Source organism: Pleurodeles waltl, chromosome 3_1 (genome assembly GCF_031143425.1).
Source record: "Pleurodeles waltl isolate 20211129_DDA chromosome 3_1, aPleWal1.hap1.20221129, whole genome shotgun sequence".
NCBI classification, from domain to species: Eukaryota; Metazoa; Chordata; class Amphibia; order Caudata; family Salamandridae; genus Pleurodeles; species Pleurodeles waltl.
Window position 1 is genome coordinate 1,560,572,505 of NC_090440.1, and position 23,369 is coordinate 1,560,595,873.

A 23,369-nucleotide genomic window follows, 5' to 3' on the forward strand; every position below is an offset into this window, starting at 1 on the left:
TTTTTCAGTCTGTCCGTTTGCGATCTTTGTCCTCTTTTGACTACAGCTCCAAATCGGTCACATAGGAACGCATCGTGACGTCACCCTTAAGTTTTATTTACAATATGAGGTCCACGGTCATTAAGGTGACATGAAAAGTTTCAAAGAGACTGAGGTCAGCCAGCTCATTGTGCACTTTGAGAGCAAGCAGAGCATGCTCAGACTATTGGTGATGAAAGTGAATCAGGTTTCAAAGTGGAAAAATAATTAATTGTCACATTCTCAATTTTTCCTAATACGTGAAGCAATAAACTGAACAGTCCAAGAGCCGTTATTTAAATAGCAATGGGATCCATGGAACTAATTTGAATAATCACAAAGGTATTTCTGGTTCACAGTTTTAAAACAGGAAGACACCAAGGGGTAGATTTACTAACATTTCGCTGGGTTTGCAACATAAAAGTGACACAAACCACCTCAAAATGTTTCTTTGTTATTTACTTTCCAGAACAAAACTTGTTTTGCCCAAGGACGTTGCCTAAAAGGGATGCAAAGTAGTGTCTAGCGACCCATGGCTGGTACATGGATGTTCCCATGCAATCACCCACGTTTTGTGATGCAAAACATTATCTAGGAAAAATTTTAATCTGGGTTTTGGGTCAAAATCTAACACAATTTGTCATCAGGTGTTAAAAGGATAAATGTTTTAATTTCTCCTTTTTTCCCTGCTCTACATGTATGCTACACTGTACTGCACACATACAAAGTAAGAAAGGTTTTAAATGTAGCCTATGCATAGTATTTTGTACTGCAAGGGTACCTTTTCCAGTACAAAAACCTGCGCTAGAATCATTCACATAACTTTGCAACATGGCACAAAGGTGTGTGCGTGGTACTCGGCAGCAAAACGTCTGAGCCCGCACCTAGTGGGAGAGGAGGAGAGAGCTACATCACTGTAGATGTGGTGCTCTGTTGGTCTTTCCTTCTCAAGCAATGCAGCACAGCCGTGTTGCATGAGAATTTGATAAATCAGGCCCCATATGTCAGGAGTGCCTTACCACTTAGTTGTTTGGGGCAGCCTGGAAGAGGCACTTGATACATAAAGAACAGATGATACCTATTTTCTTGATGCAGAACCAAAGAAATAACTAAAGGGGCACACCTTGCTGAGAATAAGGAGGGGACTAGCAATCGTCAAGATCAAGGTATCTGTCAAGTACCCAGTAAAGCTGGCAATAACTTACCTAGAAAAGCTGTATTTGTTTGTTGATTCAGTGTGATGAAGTTTGGGCATTCCTGAAGGAACTGAAGAAGAAAAACCCTTAAATTACCAGTCTCACTTTGGATGAGGTGCTTGTTGTAATGCTACATATACTGAGCAGTAGTCAGTGTTTAGGACTGACATTGAGACAGGTTTAGTTGTCTCACCAACAGACTGTAATCAAATATATTCATAAATAAAAAATAGGTACTTATAGACATACAAAGATGGGCTTTGGGTCATCCCTCTTCATCCATTGGTCTATTCAGTGGTCATTCAAGTTTGCTTCCACCCACAACAGCATAGAGCATGGGACTTTTGGTCAGCCCTCTTCACATATTGGCTGTCTAGCACTATAATTGATGACATTTTTCTGATCACATGCATTTCCATCTAAAAAGTAGTGTACTTCAGTGCCTGGACTGGTGAGGCAATGCTTTATTGTGTCAATGTTTTTTAATTTCCATTCAGTATCCCTTTATTACTTTTTTGTCATGTATGTGTGTTTAAACCATGTGCTCAGATTACAGTAATTTAAAGGCAACAGTACATGGTCTTTGCACCAATGCAAATCATATTTTCCTGTGATGTGCATTAAAACTTAGAAGGGTTTCTAAATGTGATATAAACACACATGCTGCTAGATACACATCCATTCGGATCTATTACAATTATATGTGATGGCTGTATAGTTATTTAAAATGTGTACTGCAAGCATATGGTCACCATGTCTAAGTTTACTTTTTGCTCTTTCAAGCTTTCCTCTTTTTTGCGTATACATTTTTAACAAAAATAACAACCCATTAGCCATTACATTAGCGTATCAAATCCAGAACTATTGGCTTTGCCAGTGCAAATTCTGACTGTCAGTTTTGACTTTAGTGTGGCTATCTGGCTGAATGTAAGAAGAGGGATTCAAGGACAGTGAGGCAGAAGGTGGGGTGGGTGGAGGTAGTTCAAGTTTTATTTTGGCAAAGAGACAGAATTTTACCACTCCTGATATTTCCCCCAATACTATACCTCCTTTGACAATATGATTTCTGATTTGGAGCGCTACCTAAATATACATAGCTTAAAGTTCATTGGACCTAATAGTTCCTGACCAACAGACGGTGGAATAAAAAGTCAAAAGTCTGAACTTTGGAAAACTCTCTTTGGAATAGGTCTTATATTCGGTCAGCTGTTTATTTACTATTTATAACCATGACTACATGCTTTCTAATTTAAATGACGGATATATAAACTTACATAGGAGAATAATGCCCTCATTACAACCCTGGCGGTCTGTGTTAAAGCAGCAGTAATACCGCCAACAGGCCGGTGGAAAAAAAAATGGAATCACGACCACGGCGGAAACAGCCAACATAGACAGCCACTTTAACACTCCGACCGCCACGGCGGTAGAAACAAACACCGCGGCGGTAACCGCCAACAGACAGGTGGAACACAAGGTTCCGTCCGCTGTATTACAACACACCTATCCGCCACCTTTTCCAGGGCGGTACCAACGCTATCAAAAGCACAGCAGAAACAGGACTTGGAACGGAAACCACTCACCTCTCAACATCCAACAAGGAACCAGGGCGCCATGGAGCCCGAACTACAGGTCCTGCCCATGCTGGTCTACCTCCTCTTGTGTCAGGAGCAGGAAAGACGCCAGTGACGACCACGGTGAGTACTGCACCTAGCACACGGGGGGAAGAGAGTGACACACACACGCAACACGCAACACCCCCAAAACCCACCTTCACCCAGAACGCCATACATGCAAATACATGCAGCAACATTACATATACACCCCGTCACTCTCTGGAAGAACGCAAGGACAAAAGGAAATGATTGTAACAAGTGTAATCGATTAAATATCAGATAGGGCAAATTAAAAAATTAGTATATACAAATATGTACACCAACTGCACAAGTCCGGATATAAATTAAATTATTGTCCGTGGATCAGTGTCCCAAAATGCATAGGCGAAGCCTACACAAGATACCTGATTCGAAACGGAGAGAACACTGCAGGGGCATCAGATGGAAAATAAACAGGCACCTCAGTGGGAGGGGGAGGGGGGCACCTCAGCCGGATGAACGGACAACGCCACTGCTCTACGAGGGGGCTCCATGCCCACTGCTGTATCCTGGGGAGTACAAAGCCAGTCTCTCAAGCCTTTCCAGTGGGTGGCTTGCCCACTGCTGTATCCTGGGGAGTGCAAAGCCACAGTCTCTCAAGTGGATAACAGTCTCCACTGGTTCTGAAGGGGGCATTGTGCCCAGAGTGTGCTTCATCCTGCCAAGGACTGAGGTAGTGGATGTGATTCTCCACTGGTTCTGGAGGGGGTGCTTCATCCTGCCAAGGACTGAGGTAGTGGATGTGATTCTCCACTGGTTCTGGAGGGGGCTTTGTGCCCAGAGTGCTTTATCCTGCCAAGGACTGAGGTAGTGGATGTGATTCTCCACTGGCTCTGGAGGGGGATTTGTGCTTAGAGTGCTTCATCCTGCCAAGGACTGAGGTAGTGGATGTGATTCTCCACTGGTTCTGGAGGGGGCTTGGCGCCCAGAGTGCTTCACATGCAGTGTGGCAGGTCCCATTCCCTCACCTGGGTGTGTGTGCCACGAGATTGCCTGGGAACAGGTAGCATGATACTCCATGGAGGCAGAGACACACTCCACCCTGCTGCGACTTCACCTGCCACCATCAGGTACAAACAGTGGTAGGAGTCATGCCTCATGTACGCTGGGCAGGGTACAGGATGTCTCCTGCAGCCTCGGACGGCTGCCCACTGGGGATGATTGCCATGTCAGCTGTGGTGGCACTGTCTGAGCACGTCGCAGGGCTGGTGGCGAGTCTTGCGGCGGTGTCTGTGGCGGAGGTGCTGGCGGTGGTGCATATGTCTGCACCTGTTGAGAGACACAGCAGGACGTCTCCTGCAGGCTTGGACGGCTGCCCACTGGGGATGATGCTGGGGACTGTTGCTGAGGCAGCAGACGTGCAGGTGGCGGTGCTGGTGGCGGTGCAGGTGGCGGTGCAGGTGGTGGTGCAGGTGGCGGTGTCCACTGCCGTACAGGTTGATGTTGTGGTTGACAGAAGGGGTGACTCTGGTCCCTCATCCTGAGCCACTGTGCCCTGTCCTGACCTGCTCTTTGGCTTGTGTCCCTTCCCCACATTTGATGTCGCTGCTGGTGCCTTGCCACTGTCCCCTTTTGGCTTGGAGGAGCCCTTGCTTGGTGGTAGGTGCGGCTTCTCCCTCCAGCATGTCGGCACCTTCTTCACCTTGGCAGGTGGCAGAATGGTCTGCTCCTTGGCCTCGCTAGGTGGCACACTGGCAGCCCTGATGGGTGGCTCCCGCGATGAGACCGGAGTTGCCGGGACAACTGTGCTTGAGGATTTGGTGGCTGAGGTGCTTGGCTGGGACCTGGACAGCCTGGCCCTCGGGGAAGGACTGGGGGGGAGGTGTAGGGAAGAGGTGAAAGTTTGCGAGGAAGAGTTTCTTAGACACACTGGGATGGGAAGATGGAGGAGGTTTAGGAGTGGAGGAAGAGGTAGTGGTTGTAGGAGGTGTACGTTTGCTGAATTTGGGTGAAGATGCATGGGCCGGAGGCTGATGTGAGGTGGATGGCTGTTGGGTGGGTGTGTGCCTGTGTTTGTGAAGTTTGGGAGGAGGGCTCACAGACACACTGGGAGAGGACACAGGGGATGTGTGAATGGTGGTGGGGGTGGTGATTGCACGTGAGCGGTGTGTGGTGATGGGCATGCTAGTAATGGAGATAGTGGCTAAGGATGCAATACATGCAGGTGTGAGTGGAGACGAGACAGGGAGGGATGAGGAGGACGTGGAGGAGGGGGACATAGTGGAGGCAGTGGATGTTGGTGTGTCTGCATGGGGATGGTGCTTGTGTGAGTGCCTGTGGGATGTGTGGTGCCTATGTTTGCCATGTCCACTCTTGTGTGTTGATGAGTGTGCATGCTGGTCTGATGGTGTGCTTGGGATAGGCTGAGGTACAAGGGATTGGGTCTGGGTGGAGGAAGTTGGAGGGGGGAGGCTGGACACAGGTACAATGGCTGCCATCAGTGCTGAGGCCAGAGCCTGAAATGCTCTCTGTTGGGGCACCTGGCCAGAATGAATGCCCTCAAGGTATGCATTTTTTTTGCTGCAAATGCCTCTCAGCACCCTGGATGGCATTCAAAATGGTAGATTGCCCAACAGTGAGGCATCTCATGAGGTCAATAGCCTCCTCACTGAGGGCAGCAGGGCTGACTGGGGCAGGGCCTGAGGTGCCTGGGGCGAAGGAGATGCCCACCATCCTGGGTGAGCTGGCTCGGTAAACACGCTGAGGGGCTGCTGGGAGGGCAATGCTGGTAGGGGGGGTGGCAGCTCTACCTATTGATGCAGTGACCCCATCAGAGGAGGAGTCGCTGTAGCTGGTGTATGCTCCTGTCCCCGTCGTGGAGCTCCCATCGCCCTCCGTCCCACTGGTGCCTTCAGACTCCATTACTTCACACTCCAGGGCCATGTGGGATGCAGCTCCCTCCTGCTCCGGTGCCACTGCCCCTCCACCAGATGATGCTAATTCACACAAGAACAGGGTGACAAAACAAAAAGGGGGGGAGACAGAAGAGACACATGGTCAATTCATGCAACACCACTACCGTTGGTGGACACAACACACAGGGAGCAGCCCTATGCACTAAGCCATGCACTAACAGTGCAGGGGAAAAGCACATGCCCAAGGGGGACTCTGTCTAGACCCATTTCCTGTACCTCTGGAACCCATGGGAGCCTGAGTAGGTGTGGAAGGCAAATACCACCTTTGGGTTGTAGTGGGAATAAGCCTGCAAATCAATGGATCTACCTTTTCGCGTCTGCCCTGGTCTAGGGGACCCCACAGCCCACCACCCCCACCCAGACACCTCGTCAAGCGTGCAGAGTCATCTGAATGAGGGTGTACTCACCCCCTTGTGGCTGCTGTGATGTCCTCAAGCACCCATCCAACTCTGGATATGCCACCGCCAGGATCCGGTACATCAGGGGGGTCATGGTGCAATGGGCATCCCTTCCACGTTGGGAGGCCATCCCTGGCTTGGCTTCTGCCGTCTTCTTGCTCCAGCCGCCCAGGTCCTCCTACCTTTTTGAGCAGTGGCTGCTCCGTCTATGATAGACCCCCTTGGCGATGGCACGCCAAATACCCTTCTTCTGGTAGGCGCTGACCTAGAGGAAAAGTGAAGTTAGAATGGATGTTACTCTCCCGTACAGTTCTTCTCACACATTGCCCACAAAACCTCCCACCATGGCCCAGACATACATACAAACACCATCCTCACATGCTGGCCTGCCTCCTCCCTTCCATCCACAACACTCCAAACAATCATGTGCCATCCACAATGCTCACAGTGTACTCACCTGTTTGTTTGGAGGACCGTACAGTTGTGTGTACTGAGGGAGGACCCCATTCACCAGTTTCTCCAACTCCTCTGAAGTGAAGGCAGGGGCCCTTTCCCCAGACACTGTAGCCATTGTCACTTCCAGACACAGGTCACAGCAGCACTTGCAGTGTAGGTCCTCTCCTATTGAAGGTCAGGTATCAAGTGAGGGAACTGATAGAAAATTGCGGTCACGTCCGTGGTGGTGCGTACCGTCACCGCTGGCGTACATCGTCATTGGCTCCTGGAACCCATAGGGCCCAATGATAACCAATGCTGAATTGCGCCGCGGTCTTCGACCGCATACCGCGACGGTGTACAATGCCAGCGCAGTTACCTCATTTCCTCTTGTCCCACCTTACAGGTCAGGCACTGCCATTTCAGGGGGCCACATGGCAAGCCAAATAACTGCGTCACACCTATTTAGGCCAGGAATACGGACAGTCAAAGGCACATAGAGAAAATTTTACGTTTTTGCTAAACAGCCTTGTGATACCTAAGTGTTGTATGACCCTCTGCTCACCTTTCTCCTCCATAAGGCACGTCCGCTGGGGCAGATGATGAGATGGTGGCATCCTCTGGTGTACAGACCTCTGGTGGACCTGTCGACAATGGAAGACAGGCACATCATTATCACTTACAGACTTGATTGTGCAACAATCCCGGAACTGTGTGCCCAGTTTGAGCCTGACCTGATGTCAGCTATCCACCATCCCACAGGAATACCCCCTCGAGTGCAGGTCCTGTCTGTACTCCATTTCCTGGCCAGTGGGTCTTTTCAAACAACAGTGACCATGGCATCAGGGATGTCCTAGCTAATGTTCTCTAACGTGTTGTCCAGAGTGTTGTCTGCCCTGCTGAAACACATGCGCAGCTACATCGTTTTCCCTCAAGTGGAGGATTTGCCCACAGTGAAAGGTGACTTCTATGCCCTGGGACATATCCCCAACATCATTGGTGCCATTGATGGTACACATGTGACTTTTGTAACCCCAACCCCCCCGCAGGAATGAACAGGTGTACAGAAACCGGAAAAGCTACCATTCTATGAATGTGCAGATGGTGTGCTTGGCAGACCAGTACATCTCCCATGTGAATGACAAGTATCCTGGCTCAGTGCATGACACTTAAATTTTTAGGAATAGCAGCATCCCTTATGTGATGGGGCAACTCCGGAGGTACTGTGTGTGGCTAATAGGTGAACCTAAAGTCCACACACAGTTTAATTTGCTGTCTGGGTATGGGAGATTCACTAATGTTTGTCCCTCGATATTTGCAGGTGACTCTGGTTACCCCAACCTGTCATGGCTACTGACCCCAGTGAGGAATCCCAGGACCAGGGCAGAGGAACGCTACAATGAGGCACATGGGCTAACTAGGAGGATAATAGAGCGCACCTTTGGCCTCCTGATGGCCAGATTCAGGTGCCTCCATCTGACCGGTGGCTCCCTATACTACTCACCGAAGAAGGTTTGCCAGATCATCGTGGCCTGCTGTATGTTGCACAACCTGGCTTTGCAACAGCAGGTGCCTTTTCTGAAGGAGGATGGGCCTGAAGCTGGTCTTGTGGCAGCTGTGGAGCCTGTGGACAGTGAAGAAGAGGAGGCAGAAGAAGAAGATGTAGATAACCGAAACAACATCATCATGCAATACTTCCAGTGAGATCCAGGTAAGAAGATGGAACTGCTTTTCACATCTCACACTATTGTAGGACCTAGCATAAGTCTGCATTTTTACCTCTGTGTATGGACCCTGACTTGTCACTTTGACTTTCCATTTCAAAGATCTGGGTCCCAATTTGTGTCCTCTGCTATGTTTACTCCTGGCCCACAGCTGTGTAACATTGGTATGTGAACAAGTACATTGACATTGCTACATTCCAGAGATTTTGCAATTACACATTTGTGAAAGCACAGACTGACTCCAGATTTTTTGGTGATTCAATGGTGTTTACTTTTGTGCTAATAAGTGGAGGGGGGTGTGAAATGGGCTGGGGTGATGGTGGAGAAATGTCCATGGCAGAGTCCAGTCTCTTGGTCTCACAGGTGCATTGTCTAATGGGGCATAGGAAGTGGAGCAATGGCAGTTTAAGGTGGACAGGGCGACAAAGTGGGACAAAAGGGTGACATTCAGGAGGGTCTTATTTCCTGGTGGGGGTCTTGGCAATGTTCTCTGTCTTGTTCCTGGCTCTCAGGGACCGTTTGCGGGGTGGTTCTCCTTCTGCAGGGGGTGGGGTGCCGGTGGCCTGTTGGTCCTGTGGCGGTGCCTCCTGTCCACTAGCGCCGGCGGAGGTGGAGGGCTGTGCATCGTCCAGGCTAGTGTCAGGGGCCTGTTGGTGTGCCACTGTGTCCCTCATGGTGTTGACAAGGTCTGCCAGCACCCCTGCAATGGTGACCAGGGTGGTATTAATGGCCTTCAAGTCCTCCTTGAGCCCCAGGTAGTGTTCCTCTTGCAGCCGCTGGGTCTCCTGAAACTTGGCCAGTAGTGTGCCCATGGTCTCCTGTGATCCTGTGCCCATGGTCCCTGTTATCCTGTGCCTCTGTCCCCTGAACTGTGTGCACACTGACTCCAGGTACCTGATTTTCTTGGGTTGGTGGGTTTGCCTGGGTTCGCTGTAGTGGTGGACACACTGCTGATTGACGTGTCCTCGGACAGAGGGATGGGCCCGCTGGGTGGGTGCTGTGGCGGTATTTCCTGAGGGGGGAGGTTCTGTGGTGGTTTGGGACTGTGTCAGGGGAACCGACTGTCCCGAGGTCCCTGATAGGCCAGGCTGGTCATCTTGATCCAGGCGTGCAGAGCTGCTGTCATCACTGTGGGCCTCTTCTGTGGGGGGACTGGATATGTCTGGCACCTCCTGTCCGGTGACATTGGGTATGGGTTCTGTTGGTGTGTAAATGCATAGTTTTTGTATCTGTGTGTGCCATCTTGTGCATTGGGTGAGGTACCCTCTACTCCTGTGCTTGCATCATTGTGTTTTCCCTTTTGTGATAGTTGGTTCGGGGTCTGTGTGGGTATCTGTAATGGACAAGCTTTGGTGACTGTGGTCCATGCATAGGTGTTGCATGCAGGGCCTTGGTATTGAGATGTGTGGGTTGTGATAGTGGGACATATGTGAGATGATGGAGTGATGGGAGTAAGGGTTAAGGTTGGGGGTATGTGATGGCATGCAGGTGGGGTGTGGGGGATATGGTAGTAAAGATTTGACTTACCAGAGTCCAGTCCTCCTGCTACTCCTGCGAGGCCCTCAGGATACAGTATTGCCAAGACTTACTCCTCCCATGTTGTTAGTTGTGGGGGAGGATGTGGGGGTCCACCGCCAGTCCTCTGTACAGCAATCTGGCGTCTTGAAACCACAGATCGCACCTTCCCCCGTAGGTCGTTCCACCTCTACCTGATGTCATCCCATGTTCTTGGATGCTGTCCCACTGCATTGACCCTGTCGACGATTCTCCGCCATAGCTCTATCTTCCTCGCAATGGAGGTGTGCTGCACCTGTGATCCAAAAAGCTATGGCTCTACCCGGATGATTTCCTCTACCATGACCCTGAGCTCCTCCTCTGAAAACCTGGGGTGTCTTTGAGGTGCCATGATGTGGTGTGGGTGATGTGTGAGGTGCTGTCTGTTGTGATGTGTGGGGGGATATGTTAGTGTGTGTTGTTTGAGGTGCGTGGATGTTGTATAAGTGATGGTGTTGTGTGTCTGTGGATGCTGGTGTTGTGTTTGCTAATCTTTCTCTGGCCTTCTTACAAATGTTACATTGTAAGGGTTTGTGGGTAATGTGGGTGTGTGTTTTATTGTGGTGTGAGTGTGTGGGTTTGGTGTGTGTATGTGTATCAGGTGTGTGTATTTCAAATTGTCCAATGTAGTTGTGTTTTTTAAGTGTGTGTGTATTTTGAGCGCAGCAGTGTGTACTGCCAATGGATTACCGCGGTTAAAAGACTGCCACGTTGATTCATGGGTCTTTATAGTGTGGGCGTATTCCTGGTGGCGTGACCGTGTGGGTTTTGGTATCACCAGTTTATCACTGACCTTTGGTGTGGCGGACTTGTGTGGGTGTCTGTATTGTGGCGGATTCCGAGATGTGGGTCGTAATACCTGTAGTGGAATTCTGCCGCCGCAACAGTATGTTGGTGGTCTTCAGCACGGCAGAAAGCGGGATTTACCACCAGGGTTGTAATGAGGGCCTAAGTGTACTTAACAACGTTTGATACGCATGCATAGAATTGGATTGCAGAGGAAATACCAGACAAGGTAGTTATGAAGGGATTAGAATGACAGTGAATGCAAGAAAAGATTCAGATTTGGCATGAGTAACTGAAACTCGCCTTTCCTCAATCCCATGGGAGGGCAAAGGCCAAAAGCTGAACGGTATTACAATACTGTATTTCTCCAGCATTGAAGTGTATACCCTAGAACTCAGCCAGATGTTCCTCTCCATAAATGTATTGCATATCACAGGCTTCCACTAAATCACTAAGAGGATGGAGAAAAATGGGGTAGGAAATAAGCAATATATATATATATCAAATAAAGCAGTTTCCTCAATCTAGGAAAAGGAATCCGAACACCATGGCAATGCAGTCTTATTTTATTGACGCGTTTCGGCCGTAGCCTTGTTCACAATATTGTGTCACAAAAGAGTAGTACCTTACCACCAGTTTCAAACTGGTGGTAACCTATTCTCAAAGGGTAAGGGGCCATCAAGGGACCCATTCCCCTTTGATTGGGCACCACTTCCGCTTTCAGAATGTAAATAATAATATTTTTTAGGAGCAGGCAGTGGTCCCGCGGAGCACTGCTTACTCTTACAAAATGAAACTTCAAAATTTCAATTTTTACTTTCTAAACACACCTGTTTTCCTTTAAGGAAAGGAAAATGGGATGCATTAAAACAAAGATTGCTTTGTTAAAAAGCAGTCACAGAAATGGTGGTCTGCTGAGGTCAGCAGGCCTCCATCTTTGCGGTGGCTGCAATTCCTAATGTGTCACAAATGTGACCTACCTCATTAATATTCATGAGGTAGGTCTATTTGCTGCCCACTAGGAATCACTAATGAAAGTCAAAGGAGTTTCATACATTAGAAATACTGATTGCCTATTTGAGATTCAGAGAGAATCGCAATTAGAAAATTGGTATTCCTAAAGTTACTACATCTAACCCTTACATCCCTGTACAACGATGCCTACTCTATCTACCTATTACTCAATTAACTAAAATGCTACTTGATAAAATACCTAGGGAGTCACTTTTTTAAATACATATTCACATTACACTGTACTGTCTATCAAATGAGTATCCAGAAATGTAAATCATCCAGCACTTTCAACCAAGCTAGCATCAGACAGTACATCAATTGAGTCCACCCGTCCCGCTAGAGTCCTTTCACTCTCACATCTACCATCTATTAATCCATCCACCCTCTCACTTTTCAATTCAACCACCCATCCATCCCTTCATCCCACCAACTTTTTACCTTTTCACTGTTCCATCCTTTCACCAATTTTGTATCCATCTGTTCACACATCTATTCATTCTTTCACCCACCAACCTACCCACTCATCTGTTCAATAATTTGTCCATCAATCCCTTTACCCTTCCATCATCCACCCTTTCATCCATACATTCATTGTTTGTCATTCCAACCATCCATCCATCCATCCAAACTTGCACTCTTCTATCCATCCATTCTTTCACTCACCTCTGCAATTTGGGCACACCCTCCCCAGTCACCTTCCCCTCTCACTTTCAGTGCACCTCTCCTGATCATGGTAGTGAATGCTGAAACCTAAGGATGTCCTAGTCTCATGAGATTTAGAGTCATTATGCCAACTCACCAATGTGAAGTCAGAAACATCCACTGTATCATAAGTGCATTATATGCTATGTCATCTGTAATAGGGAAACATTACCTCCTTACATTTGTGATGGAGCATCACACCTGACAGAATCCTCAATTGGGGCCTGTTTGGTATAACTGTCTCTCACCACATAGACAAAATCCAGGTACCTCTTTTTTTTTAGGTAGGTACGTGTCTCCTCAAAACAGTTCTTGGGTTGTGACAAGGAATCTAGTGGCAACCTTTAGTACAAATCAATACACAAAACCCATCATCATAAACCTTGTCCAAAATGTGCACCCAATGAACAAGTGTGTGTAAGAATGGGACATATTTCTACGAGTGATTAAGAGCCCGTTTCATATGTACTTGCAGCACAGAATATACCTTTCCTCATATGTGGCACCATTACATGGATAGTACATACAGATACTCATTTAACAGAACATGGGATACATATAAAGTAATAAAAAAATACAGACAGTCCATAACCAAAAAGTTTTTTCTTGCACTTTGTTGGAAAATGGGCTATTGGTAAGGACAGGTAGGTACCTACACTTAGCAATAGGCCACTAACCTCCACTAAGGTCCAGTTAGGTCTAAGTATATTAAACCCAGCTCAACCCTTGGTAGCTTGGCAACGAGCGTCAAGGCTTAACTTAGGAGACAGAGTGTAAAGCATTCAAATATCACAGTAAATAAATAAAACACAGGAAACAGTTTAAAAATCCAAAACCAATTTTAAAAAATAGATTATATTTTTATCTTTAAAATGACACAAAAACGAATAACATCGGAAAAGGGTAACCAGAGATATGAATTTTTAAAGAATGATTGTTTTTTAGCGCCTAGAAACAAAAAGCGCCAATCGGGTCATCTGGTTGCACCTCGACTGGGGCAAAGTCAACGTTTAAGGCTGACCGCGATGGAGCCCTGCTCGGCTACAGGCCGCGGGAGGCCTCGGTTAAAAGTTTACCTTCACACTTAGGGGGTCATTACAACATTGGCGGTAAAATCCGCTTACTGCCGCGCAGAAGACCGCCAACACACCGCCGCAGCCACGGAATTCCGCCACGGTCAGTATGACCCACTCCTCAGAATCTGCCAAAATTCAGATACCCACACAAGTCCGCCACACCAAAGGTCAGTGATAAACTGGCGAAAACAAAACCAACACCGTCACGCCAACAGAAATATGCCCACACAATCACGACACACGAATCCACGCGGCGGTCTTTCAACCGCGGTATTCCATTGGCGGTACACACCGCCGCGCTCAAAATACACACACTCTTACAAAACACAGCCACATTGGACAATTTGAAATACACACACCTGATACACATACACACACCACTCCCACACACCCAATACAATATAAAACACACACCCACATCACCCACAAACCCCTACGACCAAAAATCACGAACGAAGGCCAGAGAGAGACACCACCATCAACAAACTAGCATCCACAGGCACACAACACCATCACCCACACAACTTCCACGCACCTCACACAACACACCACTACATATCACCACACTTATCACCACACACACCACCCCACACATCACCTACACCACCCCATGACACGGCAAAGACAGCCCAGGTTCTCGGAGGAGGAGCTCAGGGTCATGGTGAAGGAAATCGTCCGGGTAGAGCCACTGCTATTTGGATCACAGGTGCAGCACACCTCAATTGCAAAGAAGATGGAGCTATGGCGAAGAATAGTCGACAGGGTCAACGCAGTGGGACAACACCCAAGGAATCGGGAGGACATCAGGAAAAGGTGGAACGACCTACGGGGGAAGGTGCGTTCCGTGGTCTCAAGACACCACCAGGCGGTTCAGCGGACTGGCGGCGGACCCCCACCTCCTCACACCACAACTAATAACATGGGAGGAGCAGGTCTTGGCGATTCTGCATCCTGAGGGCCTCGCAGGAGTTGGTGGAGGAATGGACTCTGGTAAGTCAAATCTTAACTATTACATCCCCCACCCTACCTACATGCTATCACATACCCCCACCCTCGCCCTCACCCCTATCACTCCAACTCCTCACAAATGTACCAATATCACAAACTACACATCCCAACACCAAGCCCTGCATGCAACAACAAAGCATGGACACCCATCACTAAAGCATGCCCACTGCACATACCCATACACCCCCCTAAACCATCATCACACAAGCTCCCACACAGGAATGCCAGCACTGGGGTACACGGTCACCCACCCATTGCACACCATGACACACACAGATGCCTTAATCATGGCTTTCCACCCCTGCAGGACCACTACCCAACATCACCAGACAGGAGGGTCCAGACATGTCCACTCCACCCACAGAAGAGGCCCACAGTGATGACAGCACCTCTGTCCAATTGGATCTAGATGACCGGACCATCGTAGGCCTCGGGACAGTTGGTTCCCCTCACACAGGCACAGGCCACCACAGACCTTCCCCCCTCTGGAAACACCAGCACAGCACCCACCCAGCGTGCCCATACCTACGTCCACAGAACATGTCAATCAGCTGTGTGTCCACCACTACAGGGAACCCAGGATAATCCACCACCCCAACAACACCAGGGACCTGGGGGCAGTGGGCACACGGTCCAGGGGACGGAGGCCCAGGAACACAGGGGAACTGGGAGGGTTGCCGTGAGACAGGGGGCGGACAGGCCAAGGGAACCCACTTTCCACGAGGCCCTCTCCTCCATCATGGGAGCATACCACCACTCCCAGTAGACGATGGCAACGGTACTGGCCAAGTTTCAGGAGATCCCAGCGCATGCAGGAGGAACAGTATATGGGCTTCAGGGAGGAACTCAGAACCATCAGCTCCACCCTGGGCACCATCGTAGGGGTGCTGAAGGAAGTAGTCAACACCAGGAGGGACACTGTGGCACTACAAGCGCCTCTGACACTAGCATGGACGATGAACTGCCCACCACCTCCGCCAGCGCTAGTGGACAGGACCACCACACCAGCACCCCACCCCCTGCAGACAGAGAACCACCCCGCAAACGGTCCCTGAGATCCAGGAACAAGACAGAGCACGATGCCAATACCCCGCCAAGAAATGAGACCACCCTCAATGTCATCCCACTGTCCCACTTTATCACCCTGTCCATATTTAAACTGCCCCAGCTCCACTTCCTATGCCCATATGGGCAATGCACCTGTGAGACTAATAGACTGGACTCTGCCATGGACACTCCTCCGCCATCACCCCTCACCATTTAACTTCCCCCTCCAATATCTTGCATTTAAATAAACACACCTAAAGCACAAAAAGATCTGGAGTCTGTCTGTGATTTTGAAATAGTGTATTTGCAATTACAGTGAGAAAATGTTCTTGAAATAGTAATGTCAACATACCTATGTCACACAGCTCTAGTCCATGAGGAATCTAAGCAGATGACAAACGTTGGGACCCACATCTATGAAACCATAAGGGAAAGTGACAACTCAGTGACCATACACTGGGTGAAAACGACAGACAGGATAGAGGTAGTAGTGTAAAAGTACATGTAGTAGGCAGGAATGTATTTTTACCTGTGTTTCACTGGAAATATTGCTGGATCACTGAGTCCCTGTTCTGCATGTCTTCTTCCTCTGCTTCATCCTCATCACTGTCCACAGGCTCCACAGCTGCCACAAAACCGCCATCTGGACCATCCTCCTGCAAAAAAAGGCACCTGGCATCGCAAAGCCAAGTTGTGAAGCATATAGCAGGCCACCTTCTTTGGTGAGTAGAATAGGTATCCACCTGTTATATGCAGGCACCTGAACCTGGCCTTCAGGAGGCCGAAGGTCCGCTCGATCACCCTCCTAGTTCGCCCATGGGCCCCATTGTAGCTTTCCTCTGCCCTGGTCCTGGGATTCCTCACTGGGGTCAGTAGTCATGAACGGGTTGGGGTACCCAGAGTCACCTGCAAATGGCGAGGGACAACTGTTAGACACACATTAACCTGTAGGGACAACCCCAGGCAACCATTCCCACTGTCTTGCTTCCAGGGGCTCACCTAATAGCCACACACGGTGCCTCTGGAGTTGACCCATCACATAAGGGATGCTGCTATTCCGCAGGATGTAGGCGTCATGCACTGAGCCAGGGAACATGGCATTCACATAGGAGATGTACTGGTTTGCCAAACATACCATCTGTACATTCATGGAATGATAACTCTTCCGGTTTCTGTACACCTGTTCACTCCTGTGGGGGGGGGGGACTAAAGCCACATGGGTCCCATCAATGGCACCTATGATGTTGGGGATATGTCCAAGGGCATAGAAGTCACCTTTCACTGTAGGCAAACCCTCCACCTGAGGGAAAACGATGTAGCTCCGCATGTGTTTAAGCAGGGCAGACAACACTCTGGACAATACGTTTGAAAACATAGGCTGGGACATCCCTGATGCCATGGCCACAGTTGTTTGAAAAGACCCACTTGCAAGGAAATGGAGCAATCAATCGATCAATCAATCAATAATATTTATAAAGCACGCTACTCACCCGTGAGGGTCTCAAGGCGCTAGGGGGTGGGGGTTACTGCTGCTCGAAGAGCCAGGTCTTGAGCTGTCTCCGGAATGCGAGATGGTCCAGGGTGGTCCTGAGGTTGGCGGGGAGGGAGTTCCATGTCTTGGCTGCCAGGTAGGAGAAGGATTTCCCACCTGCCGTGGTGCGGCAGATGCGAGGGACGGTGGCGAGTGCGAGGCTGGCGGAGCAAAGTTGACGGGTGGGCGTGTAGAAACTGAGGCGACGGTTGAGGTATTCGGGTCCCTTGTTGTGGAGGGCTTTGTGTGCGTGGGTGAGGAGCCTGAAGGTGATCCTTTTGTTGACGGGTAGCCAGTGCAGGTGTCTCAGGTGGGCGGAGATGTGGCTGTGGCGGGGTATGTCTAGGATGAGGCATGCGGAGGCGTTTTGTATTCGCTGAAGACGTTTGCGCTGATTCCTGCGTATAGGGTGTTTCCGTAGTCCAGGCGGCCTGTGACGAGGGCGTGGGTCACAGTTTTTCTGGTGTCGGCGGGGATCCAGCAGAAGATCTTTCAGAGCATGCAGAGAGTGAGGAAGCAGGAAGACGAGACAGCGTTGACTTGTTTGGTCATGGTGAGAAGCGGGTCCAGGATGAATCTGAGGTTGCGTGCGTGGTCTGAGGGGGTTGGTGCAGTGCCCAGGGCCGTGGGCCACCAAGAGTTATCCCAGGTGGACGGAGTGTTTCTGAGGATGAGGACTTTCGTTTTGTTTGAGTTCAGTTTCAGGCGGCTGAGTTTCATCCATTCTGCGACGTCTTTCATTCCATCCTGCAGGTTGGTGTTGGCAATGGTAGGGTCCTTGGTGAGGGAAAGTATCAGTTGGGTGTCATCGGCGTAGGAGATGATGTTGATGTTGTCTTTGCGTGCGATGTCGGCGAGGGGGCTCATGTAGACATTGAAGAGAGTAGGGCTGAGCGAGGAGCCCTGCGGGACGCCGCAGATGATCTCGGTGGGGTCCGAGTGGAACGGTGGGAGGTAGACTCTTTGGGAGCGGTTGGAGAGGAAAGAGGTGATCCATTCCAGGGCCTGTCCTTGGATACCGGCGGAGCGGAGGCGGGATATTAGGGTTCGCTGGCAGACAGTGTCGAAGCGGCTGAGAGGTCGAGGAGGATGAGGGTGGCTGTTTCTCCTTTGTCCAGCAGAGTTCTGATGTCATCGATGACTGCGATGAGGGCGGTTTCCGTGCTGTGGTTGGCTCAGAATCCAGACTGGGAGGGGTCGAGTAGGTTGTTGTCTTTAAGGAATGTGGTCAGTTGCTTGTTGACTGTCTTCTCAATTACTTTGGCAGGGAAGGGGAGGATCGAGATGGGGCGGAAGTTCTTCAGGTCGCTGAGGTCCGCCGTAGGTTTCTTCAGGAGAGTGTTGACTTCCGCGTATTTCCAGCCTCGGGGAAGGTGACAGAGGCAAACGAGCTGTTGATGATGGTCTGGAGATGGGAGGCGATGATGTCGTTGGTTTTGTTGAAGATGAAGTGGGGGCAGGGGTCCGTGGGGGCACCGGAGTGGATGGTGTTCATGGTAGATTTGGTCTCTTCCGCGCTGATGTGTGTCCAGGCGTTGAGGGTGATGGCTGGGGCTGTGGGTTCTGTCTTGGTTGGCTGGGTCTGAGGACCGAAGCTGTCGTGTAGGTCGGTGATCTTTCGATGGAAGAAGGTAGCGAGGGAGTTGCAGAGATCTTGTGAGGGCGTGATGGAGTTGGAGTTGGCGTTAGGATTGGAGTGCTCTTTGACGATGTTGAAGAGTTCTTTACTGTTGTGAGTGTTCTTGTCCAGTCTGTCTTTGAAGGATGTTCTTTTGGTGGCACGGATCAGCTGATGGTGTTCGCGGGTGGCGTTTTTGAGGGCAGACATGTTTTCTACGGTGTGGTCTTTGCGCCAGGATTTCTCGAGGGTGCGGCAGTTTTTCTTGGATTCCTTGAGGGTGTCCGTGAACCATTGAGGTTTCATAGCGTTGGTCTGTCTTGGGAGGCGTCTGAGGGGTGCGAGGTTGTCAGCGCAGTTGGTGATCCATTGTGTGAGGCTGAGGGCTGCGTTGTTGGCGTCAGTGGTGATGGTAGGTTGGTTGTGGCTGAGAGTGGAGAGTAGCTGTTCCGTGGAGATTTTGTTCCAATGTCTGCGTGGGATGGGTTGTGTGCGGAGGTGGAGAGTCTTGCATCTGAAGGTGAAGTGGACACATCTGTGGTCGGTCCAGTGTATTACGGAGGAGTGGGTGAAGGATACGTGTTTGGTGGCGGAGAAGATGGGGTCGAGCGTGTGTCCAGCGATGTGGGTGGGGGTGTTCACCAGTTGCTTGAGACCGAGGTTGGCGAGGTTGTCGAGCAGGGTGGTGGTGTTGGTGTCGTTGTTCTGCTCCAGGTGGAAGTTGAGGTCTCCGAGGAGGATGTAGTCCTGCGAGGCTAGGGCATGCGGGGAGATGAAGTCCGTGATGGAATCGCTGAAGAGGGCGCGTGGTCCAGGGGGTCTGTAGATGAGAGTACCTATGAGGGTGGTCCTGGGGTCGGTGTGGATCTGGAAGTGCATGTGTTCGGCGGCGAGGGGGGTGTCTTCGATAGAGGTGGTGACGTTGATGGAGTCCTTGAATATGATGGCGATTCCTCCTCTGAGGAATCACGAGGAGCACTGATAGCAGCTGCACTTGAGGGGGGATTCCTGTGGGATGGCAGATTGCTGACATCAGGTCTGGATCCAACTGGGTACACAGTTCCTGGATTGTGGCACGGTCAAACCTGTAGGTGATTATCAAATGTCTTTCCTCCATTGTCGACAGGTCCACCAGTGGTCGGTACACCGGAGGATTCCGCCATCTCCTCACATGTCCCAGCGGACGGTGCCTATGAAGGACAACAGCGACCACAGAGTCAAACGACTCAGAGGTACGTACCCACAGTTTACACAGAACACCAATCATACACAAAATGTGGCCTGTATGTGTGTTGAGACTAGGCCTAGGTATGTGTGACGCAGTTGGAAATTAGGCCATGTGGGCCCCTGAAATGGCGGCTGCCTGACCTCTAAAGTGGGGCAATGGGATATGAGGTAACTGCGCAGGCGTTGTACACAGTTGCGGTAGGCGGTCGGAGACCGCGGCGCAATGCTGCATTGGTTAACATTGGACCCTATGGGTCCCAGGAGCCAATGACGATGTACGCCGGCGGTGATGGTACGCACCGCTGCGGACGTGACCGCCGCGGACGTGACTGCCATTTTCTATCTGTTTAATCACTCGATACCTGATCTTTGACAGGAGAGGACCTACACTGCAAGTGCTGCTGTTACCTCGTTCTGGAAAAGACAATGGCCCGTGCATCTGGCGAAAGGGCCCCTGCCTTCACATCGGAGGAGTTGGAGAAGCTCGTCGATGGGGTCCTCCCCCAGTACACGCTACTCTACGGTCCTCCAGACAAACAGGTAAGTACACAGTGAGCATGTTGTATGGGCTATGCCTGTGTGGAGAGGGCTGGATGTAAGAAGGAAGGGGGCAGAGTTCTGCGTGCATGAAAGACGGTGGGTGCATGTGCCACATGGCAAGGGTAGGGATGGGGGCCACTCACTTTGATGGTGCAGTTGGTAATGACTTCTCTTCTTCGCCTGTACATTTCATGTAGATCAGCGCCCACCAGAAGAAAGATATTTGGCGTGCCATCGGCAAGGACGTCCGGACCCTGGGGGTCTACCACAGATGGAGCACCCACTGCCGGAAAAGATGGGAGGACATTCGCCGCTGGAGCAAGAAGACGGCGGAGGCTCAGCTGGGGATGGCCTCCCAATGTGGGAGGGGTGCCCGTCGAACCATGAGCCCCCTGATGTTCAGGATCCTGGCGGTGGCCTACCCGGAGTTGGATGGGCGCTTGAGGGCATCATAGCAGACACAGGGGGGTGAGTACACTCTCTTTCTGCTGACTTTGCGCGCAGTGGAGTTGTCTGGGTGGGGGAGGAGGGCTGTGGGTTTCCATAGGCCAGGGCGAGTTCTGTAGGCTAGGCCCCTCCGCAAAGGCATGGCCCTGTGGCCCCCCCTCCCCACCTCTGTAGAGTGCCAAGTACAGCTATTCATGCCCCTGTGTCATCTATGTGTGCAGATGTTGTCCATAGCCTTGTAGGCCATTTCCTAGGAATTGCACTATAGAGCCCAAGAGCGCAGCGCAGTGCAGGGGGCTTCTGTGTCTGTCTTGTCCGCCAACGGTAGTGGTAATCCATGAACTCAACATGTCTTTCTTCTGTTTCCCCCCCTTTTTGTGGTCTCCCTGTTCTTGTGTGCATTAGAATCATCAGGCGGAGGAGCAGTGGCACCGGAGCACGAGGGAGCTGCATCCCACATGGCCATGGAGGGCCACACTACGGACTCAGAATTCACCAGTGGGACGGAGGGCAATGGGAGCTCCACGGCGGGGACAGGAGCTGAGACCAGCAACATGGACTCGTCCTCTGATGGGAGCTCCCTTGTGGTGGCAGCAACATCTGTGCCCCCCGCATCTACAGGTACAGCCGCCACCCCCCCTACCAGCACCGCCCTCCCAGCAACCGCTCAGCCTTCACCCCGTGCCCGCTCACCCAGGAGGGTGGGCATCACCTTCGCCCCAGGCACCTCAGGCCCTACCCCAGTCACCCCTGCTGCCCTCAGTGAGGAGGCCATTGACTTCCTCAGGTGACTCACTGTCTACCATTTTGAATGTCATCCAGGGTGTAGAAAGGCAGTTCCAACAAACAAATGCATTCCTGGAGGGCATTCATTCTGGTCAGGCAGCCCTTCACCGAGCCTTTCAAACTCTGGTCTCAGCACTGATGGCAGCCATTGTCCCTGTGTCTAGCCTCCCCCCTCCAACTTCCTCCACCCAGACCCAATCCCCTGTAACTCTGCCTATCCCAAGCAGACCATCAGACCAGCCTGCACACACCTCACCACACAAGGGAAGCTCAGGCAAACATAAGCACCACACATCACACAGGCACTCACGCAAGCATCACACACATGCAGACACACCAACATCCACTGCCTCCACTGTGTCCCCCTCCTCGTCGTCTCCCTCCTCCCTCCCAGTCTCGTCTACACACACACCTGCATGCACTACCTCTACAACCACAACGTCCCTCACCAGCACACCCCGTTCATGTGCAGTCACCACCCCCACTACCATTCACACGTCCCCTGTGTCCTCTCCCAGTGTGTCTGTGACGCCCCCTCCCAAGATACACAAACACAGGCACACACCCACCCAACAGCCATCCACCTCACGACAGACTCCAGCGCATGCACCTGCACCCAAAGTCACCAAACATACACATCCTACTACCACCACCTCTTCCTCCACTCCCAAACCCCCTCCAGCTACCCGTCCCAGTGTGTCCCAAAAACTTTTCCTGTCCAGCCTTGACCTTTTTCCGACACCTCCCCCCGTCCATCTCATAGGTCCCGAAGTAGCACCTCAGCCACAACATCTCCGGTACCAGTGGTGCCTGTAGTCACAGGTATGTGGAGTGCACCGGCCACCAGGACAGCCAGTGTGGCACGGAGCCACAGTACAGCCAGTCCCCCCCCTGTGAAGCACCAGAACTTGGCCAGTGCCCGGCAGGAGTGGGGGAAGACTCCAGCCACCCAAGCCGCTCCCAGGGGTCCCGGTGGGAGTGTGGACTCAGCTGTGACATCTCCCAAGGTGGGGAAGGGCCACAAGAAACCCGGCAAGTCTGGGAAGAGCAGCACGGCGGAGAAGACCGCCATCATCCCCACTGCCCAGGAGTGCCCCGCCAGCCCCATCCCCGCTGCCCAGGAGGCAACCGCCAGCCCCATCCCCGCTGCCCAGGAGGCCACCGCCAGGCCCAGCCCAGCTGCCCAGGAGGCCACCGCCAGCCCCAGCCCAGCTGCCCAGGAGGGCCCCGCCAGACATAGCCCAGCTGCCCAGGAGGCCACCGCCAGCCCCAGCCCAGCTGCCCAGGAGGCCACCGCCAGCCCCAGCCCAGCTGCCCAGGAGGGCCCCGCCAGCCACAGCCCAGCTACCCAGGAGGGCCCCACCAGCCACAGCCCAGCTGCCCAGGAGGGCCCCGTCAGCCACCGCCCAGCTGCCCAGGAGGGCCCCGCCAGCCACAGCCCAGCTGGGCCATGAAGGACCGCCAGCCCCAGCCCAGCTGGGCCATGAACGACCGCCAACTCAAGCACCGCTGGGCCATGAAGGACAACTCAAGCACCACTGAACAGGGCAAGCACCGCTGAACAGGGCACCGCCAACTCAAGCACCGCTGAACAGGGCACCGCCAACTCAAGCACCGCTGAACAGGGCACTGCCAAATCAAGCAGCGCTTGCCCATAAGCGGCAGGGGCACTGACGCAACTGGGACCGTCAC